General features: G+C 39.1%; 1 protein-coding gene across 1 annotated transcript in view; it reads right to left on the reverse strand.

The window, feature by feature from the left end:
- Window positions 1-11860, reverse strand: part of cpne2 (copine II) — a 167275-nt gene that overhangs the window by 17360 nt on the left and 138055 nt on the right. The window lies entirely within an intron of this gene.

Consider the following 11860-nt stretch of genomic DNA (forward strand, 5'->3'; position numbering starts at 1 on the left):
TTTGCTCTCTAACTGATCATTTAACAGAAAGTGATTCCAGAGATACCAAAGGATACTCCAAAGGAACCTAGTAACAAAGACATCTAGTCATACCTGAGGTCACTGAAGTCTCACAACCGTACAGTAAGACAGGAAGCACCAGAAACCTAAAAACATGGACCTTGGTTTTCCAAGATGTCTGCAATGCCAAATGACTCCATATGCTCTTTCCAAACATCTCCTTGATCCGAAAGGTCAAGGACCCAGAGACATGAACATTACTGCAGATACAAGTTTGATGCTTTTGCCGCATACACGTACACTTCTGAATGGCCGATTCCAGGGCCAGTGTTCACAAAGAATCTTTGAGTCCTCTCAGAGAGCTCCCAACTTAGCCTAAAGATTCCTAGCTAGGAATGTTAGCCTAAGAGTGATCCAGGAAGTGTTTGAGACCAACTCTGAGCAAGGAGTGGACAGAAAAATTTATCTTTGTGAGGAGGCGGGGTTGACCCCGTTTCTAGGTATGACGCAGTGATTGGTTGTCACAAAAAACAAATGCACTCCACACTCCTAGTTATAAATGGACAGTAAAATCAACAGATCATATAACCTGAACTGTATTAAGAAATGTGTAACCGTGAAAGTAATTTAATGTCATGCTGATGAAACTCAGGCTTGTTGCATGGGAACATGTACACTCACTTATTGTTTACTGTTACAGAGTACATTTTTGTACGTCACAAAAATGCACCCCCGAGATGACATACCAATGATGCAGGGCAGCTGTTTATGGAATGTCACTAGTTAAGGTATAGTTAAGATGTAGTTACTATCATTCCATATTTTTTTAATGTATTTGATACCAGGTACATTAATAATGCACAGACATGGTACATCACAATTTGTGTATGCCATGTTCCATAGTATTCCACTTGTTACAGAACCAGCTTGTAACTCTTCCATGCGTTAGAGTGAACTGTTATTTGGTTCTCACAATACATCTTGGTTTGAGCACTTCAAGCAGTATCTAGCAGTGTCATGTTTTTGTGTACGTCACATTGTTGTGTATCTTGTATTGGACCAGGAATACAGACATGCCGTTGGAAGAGTATTAGTTTTAAGAAAATAGACTAGTCAAAGTATGGTCCAAGAATCTTCAAAAAAGCATTTTTTTTTTTGCCCATGGCGAGGTGATCTGAATGTTGATTCAGCTGTGTCTCCACACTGAGCAGGTATTAAGCCGGCAGCGTGTTACTGAATCACTGTCATTCAACATACGGAGAGTAGCTCTCCTTCCTCTCTGTCTTTCCACTGTCTTGTCTGTTTAAAACACTCTTTAGCTTCTTAAAAGTCCTCCTCTCTCCTCTGAACAGCTTTTCACCTTATGAACTTACTTAAGGCCTAAAATGCTTTGTGAATAACTTTTATCTTACCAAGGGAAAATGTCTTAGAATTTGAGGAATTATAAGATTTTCACTTTTAGCCTTAGGATTCTTTGTGAATACAGGCCCTGGAAGTCAGTGAAAGCCTCCAAGACAAACCCAATCCAGGGCAAACCCACTGAAAGAGGACAGAATTATCACAATGGTGAAGATCTCACTGTGATAGTTACAATTAAAATAATTATGTTGTTGGGGTGAAGGTTTTATAGGTAAAGTGGGACAACTGTATTGTGTAATTGCATTTTGTAACTATGTATTGCAGTTCTGTTTTTCAAATGTGTGTCTCTTGTGTTTGATGTCTACTTTGCTTTTGTGCTGCCATCTTGGCCAGGTCACTCTTGAAAAAGAGGTTTTAATCTCTGAGTTTTTTACCTGGTTAAATAAAGGTGTGTGTGTATATATATATATATATATTTGAACACCCTGCATTTTTCAAGTTCTTCCACTTAGAAATCATGGAGGGGTCTGAAATTTTCATCTTAGGTGCATGTCCACTGTGAGAGACATAATTAAAAAAAAATCCAGAAATCACAATGTATGATTTTTTAAATAATTTATTTGCATGTTATTGCTGCAAATAAGCATTTCAACACCTGCCAATCAGCAGAAATTCTGGCCCTTAAAGACCTGTTAGTCCGCCTCTAAAAAGTCCACCTCCACTCCACTTATTATTCCAAATTAGAAGCACCTATTTGAGGTCGTTAGCTGCATAAAGACACCTGTCCACCCCACACAATCAGTAAGACTCCCACTACTAACATGGCTAAGACCAAAGAGCTGTCCAAAGATACCAGAGACAAAATTTTAGACCTCCACAAGGCTGGAAAGGGCTACAGGGCAATTGCCAAGCAGCTTGGTGAAAAAAGATCAACTGTTGGAGCAATTATTAGAAAATGGAAGAAGCTAAACATGACTGTCAATCTCCCTCGGACTGGGGCTCCATGCAAGATCCCACCTCGTGGTGTATCGATGACACTAAGAAAGGTGAGTAATCAGCCCAGAACTGCACGGGAGCTGCTGGTCAATGACCTGAAGAGAGCTGGCACCACTGTTTCCAAGGTTACTGTGGGAAATACACTAAGACGTCATGGGTGAAAATCATGCATGGCACGGAAGGTTCCCCTGCTTAAATCAGCACACGTCCAGGCCCGTCTTAAGTTTGCCCATGACCATTTGGATGACCCAGAGGAGTCATAGGAGAACGTTATGTGGTCAGATGTGACCAAAATAGAACTTTTTGGTCTTAATTCCACTCGCCGTGTTTGGAGGAAGAAGAATGCTGAGTACCATCCCCAAACCACCGTCCCTACTGTGAAGCATGGGGGTGGAAGCATCATACTTTAGGGGTGTTTTTCTGCACATGGGACAGGACGACTGCACTGTATTAAGGAGAGGATGACCGGGGCCATGTATTGCGAGATTTTAGGGAACAACCTCCTTCCCTCAGTTAGAGCATTGAAGATGGGTCGTGGATGGGTCTCCCAACATGACAATGACCCCAAGCACACAGCCAGGATAACCAAGGAGTGGCTCCGTAACAAGCATATCAAGGTTCTGGAGTGGCCTAGCCAGTCTCCAGACCTGAACCCAATAGAAACTCTTTGGAGGGAGCTGAAACTCCATGTTTCTCAGCGACAGCACAGTAACCTGGCTGATCTAGAGAAGATCTGTGTGGAGGAGTGGACCAAAATCCCTGCTGCAGTGTGTGCAAACCTGGTGAAAAACTACAGGAAACATTTGACCTCTGTAATTGCAAACAAAGGCTACTGTACCAAATATTAACATTGATTTTCACAGGTGTTGAAATACTTATTTGCAGCAGTAGCATACAAATAAATTATATAAAAAAAAAAAAAAAATCATACATTGTGATTTCCGGATTTTTTTTTTTTTTTTTGGGGGGGGGGGGGGGGGGGGGATTATGTCTCTCACAGTGGACATGCACCTAAGATGAAAATTTCAGACCCCTCCATGATTTCTAATTGGGAGAACTTGCAAAATTGCAGGTTGTTCAAATACTTATTTTCCTCATATATATATATATATATATATATATATATATATATATATATATAAAATAATTCACTAAGAACGGCAGAGCTGCACAGGATGGAAAGGCGAGGGGGAGGGGATGATAGAGTGCCTTGATTAGAGAGAGTGGCGTCAACTCAGAACATCAATCAATCAATTTTTTTTTATATAGCGCCAAATCACAACAAACAGTTGCCCCAAGGCGCTTTATATTGTAAGGCAAGGCCGTACAATAATTATGTAAAACCCCAACGGTCAAAACGACCCCCTGTGAGCAAGCACTGGCTACAGTGGGAAGGAAAAACTCCCTTTAACAGGAAGAAACCTCCAGCAGAACCAGGCTCAGGGAGGGGTAGTCTTCTGCTGGGACTGGTTGGGGCTGAGGGAGAGAACCAGGAAAAAGACATGCTGTGGAGGGGAGCAGAGATCGATCACTAATGATTAAATGCAGAGTGGTGCATACAGAGCAAAAAGAGAAAGAAACAGTGCATCATGGGAACCCCCCAGCAGTCTACGTCTATAGCAGCATAACTAAGGGATGGTTCAGGGTCACCCGATCCAGCCCTAACTATAAGCTTTAGCAAAAAGGAAAGTTTTAAGCCTAATCTTAAAAGTAGAGAGGGTGTCTGTCTCCCTGATCTGAATTGGGAGCTGGTTCCACAGGAGAGGAGCCTGAAAGCATTCTCTAATCTCTGTAATAAAATTTTATGGTCAACAGTATCAGTATCAAAAGCAGCACTGAGGTCTAAAAGAACAAGCACAGAGATGAGTCCACTGTCCGAGGCCATAAGAAGATCATTTGTAACCTTCACTAATGCTGTTTCTGTACTATGATGAATTCTAAAACCTGACTGAAACTCTTCAAATAGACCATTCCTCTGCAGATGATCAGTTAGCTGTTTTACAACTACCCTTTCAAGAATTTTTGAGAGAAAAGGAAGGTTGGAGATTGGCCTATAATTAGCTAAGATAGCTGGGTCAAGTGATGGCTTTTTAAGTAATGGTTTAATTACTGCCACCTTAAAAGCCTGTGGTACATAGCCAACTAACAAAGATAGATTGATCACACTTAAGATCGAAGCATTAAATAATGGTAGGGCTTCCTTGAGCAGCCTGGTAGGAATGGGGTCTAATAAACATGTTGATGGTTTGGATGAAGTAACTAATGAAAATAACTCAGACAGAACAATCGGAGAGAATGAGTCTAACCAAATACCGGCATCACTGAAAGCAGCCAAAGATAACGATACGTCTTTGGGATGGTTATGAGTAATTTTTTCTCTAATAGTTAAAATTTTGTTAGCAAAGAAAGTCATGAAGTCATTACTAGTTAAAGTTAATGGAATACTCAGCTCAATAGAGCTCTGACTCTTTGTCAACCTGGCTACAGTGCTGAAAAGAAACCTGGGGTTGTTCTTATTTTCTTCAATTAGTGATGAGTAGAAAGATGTCCTAGCTTTACGGAGGGCTTTTTTATAGAGCAACAGACTCTTTTTCCAGGCTAAGTGAAGATCTTCTAAATTAGTGAGACGCCATTTCCTCTCCAACTTACGGGTTATCTGCTTTAAGCTACGAGTTTGTGAGTTATACCACGGAGTCAGGCACTTCTGATTTAAAGCTCTCTTTTTCAGAGGAGCTACAGCATCCAAAGTTGTCTTCAATGAGGATGTAAAACTACTGATGAGATACTCTATCTCACTTACAAGTTTAGGTAGCTACTCTGCACTGTGTTGGTATATGGCATTAGAGAACATAAAGAAGGAATCATATCCTTAAACCTAGTTACAGCGCTTTCTGAAAGACTTCTAGTGTAATGAAACTTATTCCCCACTGCAGGGTAGTCCATCAGAGTAAATGTAAATGTTATTAAGAAATGATCAGACAGCAGGGAGTTTTCAGGGAATACTGTTAAGTCTTCTATTTCCATACCATAAGTCAGAACAAGATCTAAGATATGATTAAAGTGGTGGGTGGACTCATTTACTTTTTGAGCAAAGCCAATAGAGTCTAATAATAGATTAAATGCAGTGTTGAGGCTGTCATTCTCAGCATCTGTGTGGATGTTAAAATCGCCCACTATAATTATCTTATCTGAGCTAAGCACTAAGTCAGACAAAAGGTCTGAAAATTCACAGAGAAACTCACAGTAACGACCAGGTGGACGATACATAATAACAAATAAAACTGGTTTTTGGGACTTCCAATTTGGATGGACAAGACTAAGAGACAAGCTTTCAAATGAATTAAAGCTCTGTCTGGGTTTTTGATTAATTAATAAGCTGGAATGGAAGATTGCTGCTAATCCTCCGCCTCGGCCCGTGCTACGAGCGTTCTGGCAGTTAAATCAATATGTTGATCAATTATTATATCATTTACCAACAGGGACTTAGAAGAGAGAGACCTAATGTTTAATAGACCACATTTAACTGTTTTAGTCTGTGGTGCAGTTGAAGGTGCTATATTATTTTTTCTTTTTGAATTTTTATGCTTAAATAGATTTTTGCTGGTTATTGGTAGTCTGGGAGCAGGCACCGTCTCTACGGGGATGGGGTAATGAGGGGATGGCAGGGGGAGAGAAGCTGCAGAGAGGTGTGTAAGACTACAACTCTGCTTCCTGGTCCCAACCCTGGATAGTCACGGTTTGGAGGATTTAAGAAAATTGGCGAGATTTCTAGAAATGAGAGCTGCTCCATCCAAAGTGGGATGGGTGCCGTCTCTCCTAACAAGACCAGGTTTTCCCCAGAAGCTTTGCCAATTATCTATGAAGCCCACATGGCACCATTTTGGTTCCAACTGCGTTGAACTACTGAATGAACCTTTAATGTTTTCAACATTTTTTTTAAAAGTCATTTAACCACATACAACAACACATCCTGGTACAGGTGCTATAAAAATAAATATAAAAATAGTTAAGCTATCAAATTTACATAAATTTACAATTTATGATGATTTATTTACAACCCCAATTCCAATGACCTTGGGACGTTGTGTAAAATGTAAATAAAAACAGAATACAATGAATTGCAAATCCTCTTCAACCTATATTCAATTGAATACACCACAAAGATAAGATATTTAATGTGGAATTGGGGTTGTAATTAATTTAAAGCCTGATTTATGCAGCTGCACAGCTTTAATTCTGTGTCATACAGTGACGTGCGTGACGGTTTAAAGTTCTCCGTCTCTGGATTGTGTTTTATTCTGGACTAATTTGACCCTCAACAAGCTTTTCTTTCTACAATCATCACCTCCAAATCAAAGGTAAGCTGTGCATTTTCCTCTTTTATCAACTTTGTGCTGTAAATTTGCAGATTTGTCTGATCCATTTGTATTCAGCGTGCGCACTGCAAAAACTATTATATGATGGCAGATGAAGGATTGAAAGAATGTGTGTCTGATTTAACAGCCGCATGTCCGGCTACAGGTCCCAGTCTGAACACGGTTTGAAAAAAGAAACGGTTGGACTTTTAATCACAGAAATTATTCCGGTCACACTTTCCTCAAATCGGGGAGTGTCAGAGCTGAACTTTAATTTGTGGGTGATTCTTAGACTACGGGCACTTATTATGTCCTTTGATCATATTGTATGAAAAACAGAAAAAAGGGGAAATTTCACACTTTTATAGTTATCTTTACAATGAAAGTGTGTTAAGAAATTTGTTCTAGTAGTCTATGATGACTTTTTCACCTTTTTTCAGCATCATTATATGCAAATATTGCCGTTTTGTGCTTGTCCCACACCCAGACTTTTGATCTTCAATGATAAAAATGAATGGTAAAGAAATGTTTTTTCTAATGTTTTAAAATATCTCTGAATAAAATATCAGTAAAATAATCAAAACATAATTGGGGTATTCAATGTCATACAACTGTTGTGATTTTTTTAAACAAAATGTAGTTGTCCCACACTATTGCCGTAATTTCCACCACCACACTGTAATGTCCCTTTAAACTGTTTGTATGAAAGATTGTTTGGGTAGTTTCTATGGAGATAAACAGTGACATCAGAGCACATGTATATAGCGCCAAATCACAACAAACAGTTGCCCCAAGGCACTTTATATTGTAAGGCAGGGAATGGTGGAAATTACATGGTGGAAATTACATTTACAAGGCCAATAGTGCCCGTAGTTAAAGAATCACCCTTGTACCTCTGCACGTCCAGACTGCTCAGGGTTTTTAATGGAAATACATTGCAATCGGCCAGGACATTTTATCCAATGTGAGTCCTGAATCGGCACCTGTGCCTCATTTAATGACCGGGTCAAAATTTCCTCTGAAATTTTTTCTGTCAAATGTATTTCATCAATTATCAAAATGTAAATGGAATGTGCACTGCAGAAGCAGTGAAAGCAGCAAACCTTTCTGCTTTCACTGCACAGCCTGACGTGTGCCTCATGCTGCAGGTCAGAGTCTAAGCACGGTGTGAAAAAATCAGCAGTCGGGCTTTTAATCACGGAACTGACTCGGGTCCCACATGTGAGGGGTTTAATGGAAATAAACTGCAATTGGACGGGACATTTTATCCGATGTGAGCAAAAAATCCATTGTACACAATCAGTTATATAGTGTTTATTTCATGGAAAACAATACAAAAACTTTGGGACTTTTTTTTCCGGTGACTGCGAATATCCGGTTTATATGATGATGGTTTAGGTGAGTTTTACTGTACATGGGACTGAACAATAAATTTACCTCTCAAAGCTTTGACAATGAAGTCGCTTCCATCCCACACAGCTGACTTTATTTTTCTTCTCTTCGGATCTGAAGGGAATCTGTCCATCTTGAAGCCCTTGTTGTGTCTATTTGTGCATCCAAATGCACAACAACCCGACATTTTCAGCGAATAAATAAATAAAATAACTGGATTTCCATGCAGACAGATCAACAGCGAACACTATTTTGAACCCAAGATGGCACCATGAGTCATGTAACTGATTTTTTTCTCGACTCGTCATGTCGCCACTCTATCAAGGCACACTAGGGGATGAGAAAGTAGAATGAAAGTTTTTCTATATTTGAGCAAGAACACCATCTGGTCCTCTGGGAAAAAAAGGGATTAAGGGAAAATTGGATACAGCGATGTAGAGGAAGAGAAATGAGTCATGACTGAGAAAAATGAGAAAAAGAAACCAACCAACAACCAGGTCATTTTGAAATTATGTTTGGATTTTTCACAAGATGACTGAGTACTTGTATTAATCCAAAAGGAAAACACAGGACTGAGCCATTCCCAACAAAGAATAATAAATGTGCTCCTCTGCAGGTTGCATAAGTATTGTAAAAGTCAAAGTTCTTTCGGTTTCTCCTTTTTTACATTCAGGGTCACCCCAGCGGATGTAATTTAAAGAGACAAGGCACATTGTATCTCACGTGTAATTACTACATCTAGAAAGTACAGCCTGACTAGGGATGGGTATCGATAACATTTTATCGATATCGATACCATTATCGATTCCGCTTATCGATCCGATTCCTTATCGATACCGCTTGTGAATTTTTTGTGTATTAAAAGTAGGCTTTACAGGTTTTCTATGTCAGCGGGTCAAAGAGCTTTTTCTTATCGTGCACCCGCTCTGTGGAACGGTCTTCCTGCGACTGTGAATCAGTCGGAGTCCGTGGACATTTTTAAGTCAAGACTTAAAACCTATTTGTATTCTCTTTCTTATGAATAGTTTTTATTTTTTATCTGTTTTATTCTTTTACTTCTGTTTTTAATCTGTTTTAATTAATTTAATTAAATTTTTTATTTTTATTTATTTATTTTAATTTTTTATGTTGAACTGTTCTATGTGAGGTGCCTTGAGACGGCTTTTGTTGTGATTTGGCGCTTTATAAGCTGATTAAATTGAAATTGGAAATTTTATTGAAACTGACATTTTATTGAGTCTTAAAGTAAATAAATACAACCCCTGGCAAAAATTATGGAATCACCGGCCTCGGAGGATGTTCATTCAGTTGTTTAATTTTTAGAAAAAAAGCAGATCACAGACATGACACAAAACTAAAGTCATTTCAAATGGCAACTTTCTGGCTTTAAGAAACACTATAAGAAATCAAGAAAAAAAGACTGTGGCAGTCAGTAATGGTTACTTTTTTAGACCAAGCAGAGGAAACAAATATGGAATCACTCAATTCTGAGGAAAAAATTATGGAATCACCCTGTAAATTTTCATCCCCAAAACTAACACCTGCATCATATCAGATCTGCTCGTTAGTCTGCATCTAAAAAGGAGTGAACACACCTTGGAGAGCTGTTGCACCAAGTGGACTGACATGAATCATGGCTCCAACACGAGAGATGTCAATTGAAACAAAGGAGAGGATTATCAAACTCTTAAAGAGAGTAAATCATCACGCAATGTTGCAAAAGATGTTGGTTGTTCACAGTCAGCTGTGTCTAAACTCTGGACCAAATACAAACAACATGGGAAGGTTGTTAAAGGCAAACATACTGGTAGACCAAGGAAGACATCAAAGCGTCAAGACAGAAAACTTAAAGCAATATGTCTCAAAAATCGAAAAATGTACAACAAAACAAATGAGGAATGAATGGGAGGAAACTGGAGTCAACGTCTGTGACCGAACTGTAAGAATCCGCCTAAAGGAAATGGGCTTTACATACAGAAAAGCTAAACGAAAGCCATCATTAACACCTAAACAGAAAAAAAACAAGGTTACAATGGGCTAAGGAAAAGCAATCGTGGACTGTGGATGACTGGATGAAAGTCATATTCAGTGATGAATCTCGAATCTGCATTGGGCAAGGTGATGATGCTGGAACTTTTGTTTGGTGCTGTTCCAATGAGATTTATAAAGACGACTGCCTGAAGAGAACATGTAAATTTCCACAGTCATTGATGATATGGGGCTGCATGTCAGGTAAAGGCACTGGGGAGATGGCTGTCATTACATCATCAATAAATGCACAAGTTTACGTTGATATTTTGGACACTTTTCTTATCCCATCAATTGAAAGGATGTTTGGGGATGATGAAATCATTTTTCAAGATGATAATGCATCTTGCCATAGAGCAAAAACTGCAAAAACATTCCTTGCAAAAAGACACATAGGGTCAATGTCAATGAGCAGATCTGATTTGATACAGGTGTTAATTTGGGGGATGAAAATTTACAGGGTGATTCCATAATTTTTTCCTCAGAATTGAGTGATTCCATATTTTTTTCCTCTGCTTGGTCTAAAAAGTTACCGTTACTGACTGCCACAATCTTTTTTCTTGATTTCTTATAGTGTTTCTTAAAGCCAGAAAGTTGCCATTTGAAATGACTTTACTTTTGTGTCATGTCTGTGATCTGCTTTTTTTCTACAAAATTAAACAACTGAATGAACATCCTCTGAGGCCGGTGATTCCATAATTTTTGCCAGGGGTTGTATGAAATTGGTCACTGGATCCTTAAACTTTGGACATAATAAACTCTGGACTCTGGACATAAATAAACAAAATCTGTAGTTTTTGTCAAAAGCATTTCCCTTCAGACATTATTGGCATGAATATCTTTCCATACCTCTGAGCTGAACTCTTGCAGCTCGCTGAGCTGCACGTCAGGATGTAATTCATAAAGAGTGCAGGACGTCTCATTTTGGGAGGAAAAAAAAAACGTTTTAGTTGATTGTAGTTTCTTGTCTGTATTAAAACGTTTGTAAAGAGGTGTCATTTTATAAGCGGCGACTTGTTTTGAAGTTATTAATTCCGAGCGGACTCTGTCTCTGCAGAGAGCTGCGCAGCGTTTGGAGCTGTGCCAGCTGATCAGAGGACGATTCTCATTTCTTGACTGCAACAAGACATGAGTCCCAGTTAGTGACTTTAATCCACACAAAAGTGACTCACGATATTTTAATGGCTTTGAGAGGGGCTAAGAAGCGGACTTGCCGCTTCTGAAGAGCAGCGAATCAAAGAACCAACAAGCTAGTGGATCGAAGCATTGCTTCATTGGTTCACGCTTCAAAGTGTTGTCGTGCTGTAGAAACGGTTGATTACAGAGCCGCTGCAGGGTCTGTAATCAACGTAGAGAAATGATCATTTTCCTGACAAACACCCTCAAAAACAACGGCTGCTCTGATGGACCGATAAGAGAATCGTTAAGCAAAAAGACTATTGATATTGGTGGATCGAATCATTTCTTAACGATAGTCGAAAAGAACTGGTTCTCGATACTCAACCCTAAGCCTGACTGGTGTGGATTTTTTTTCGGGGGGCAATACCAATATTAAGGAGTAAAAAAAAAATTGTGATACCGATATATCTGCTAATATATGTACAGTACCAGTGACATTTGAATGGGAAAGTGTGTCCAAACCCTTCAGCAGTACTGTATAAAAGTGTTTATTTCTCACCAAATTTTGCAAAATATAAAATAAAAAATGGCAAACATATTAGATTTACAGA

This window comes from Thalassophryne amazonica, chromosome 8, assembly GCF_902500255.1.
Source record: "Thalassophryne amazonica chromosome 8, fThaAma1.1, whole genome shotgun sequence".
Taxonomy (NCBI): Eukaryota; Metazoa; Chordata; class Actinopteri; order Batrachoidiformes; family Batrachoididae; genus Thalassophryne; species Thalassophryne amazonica.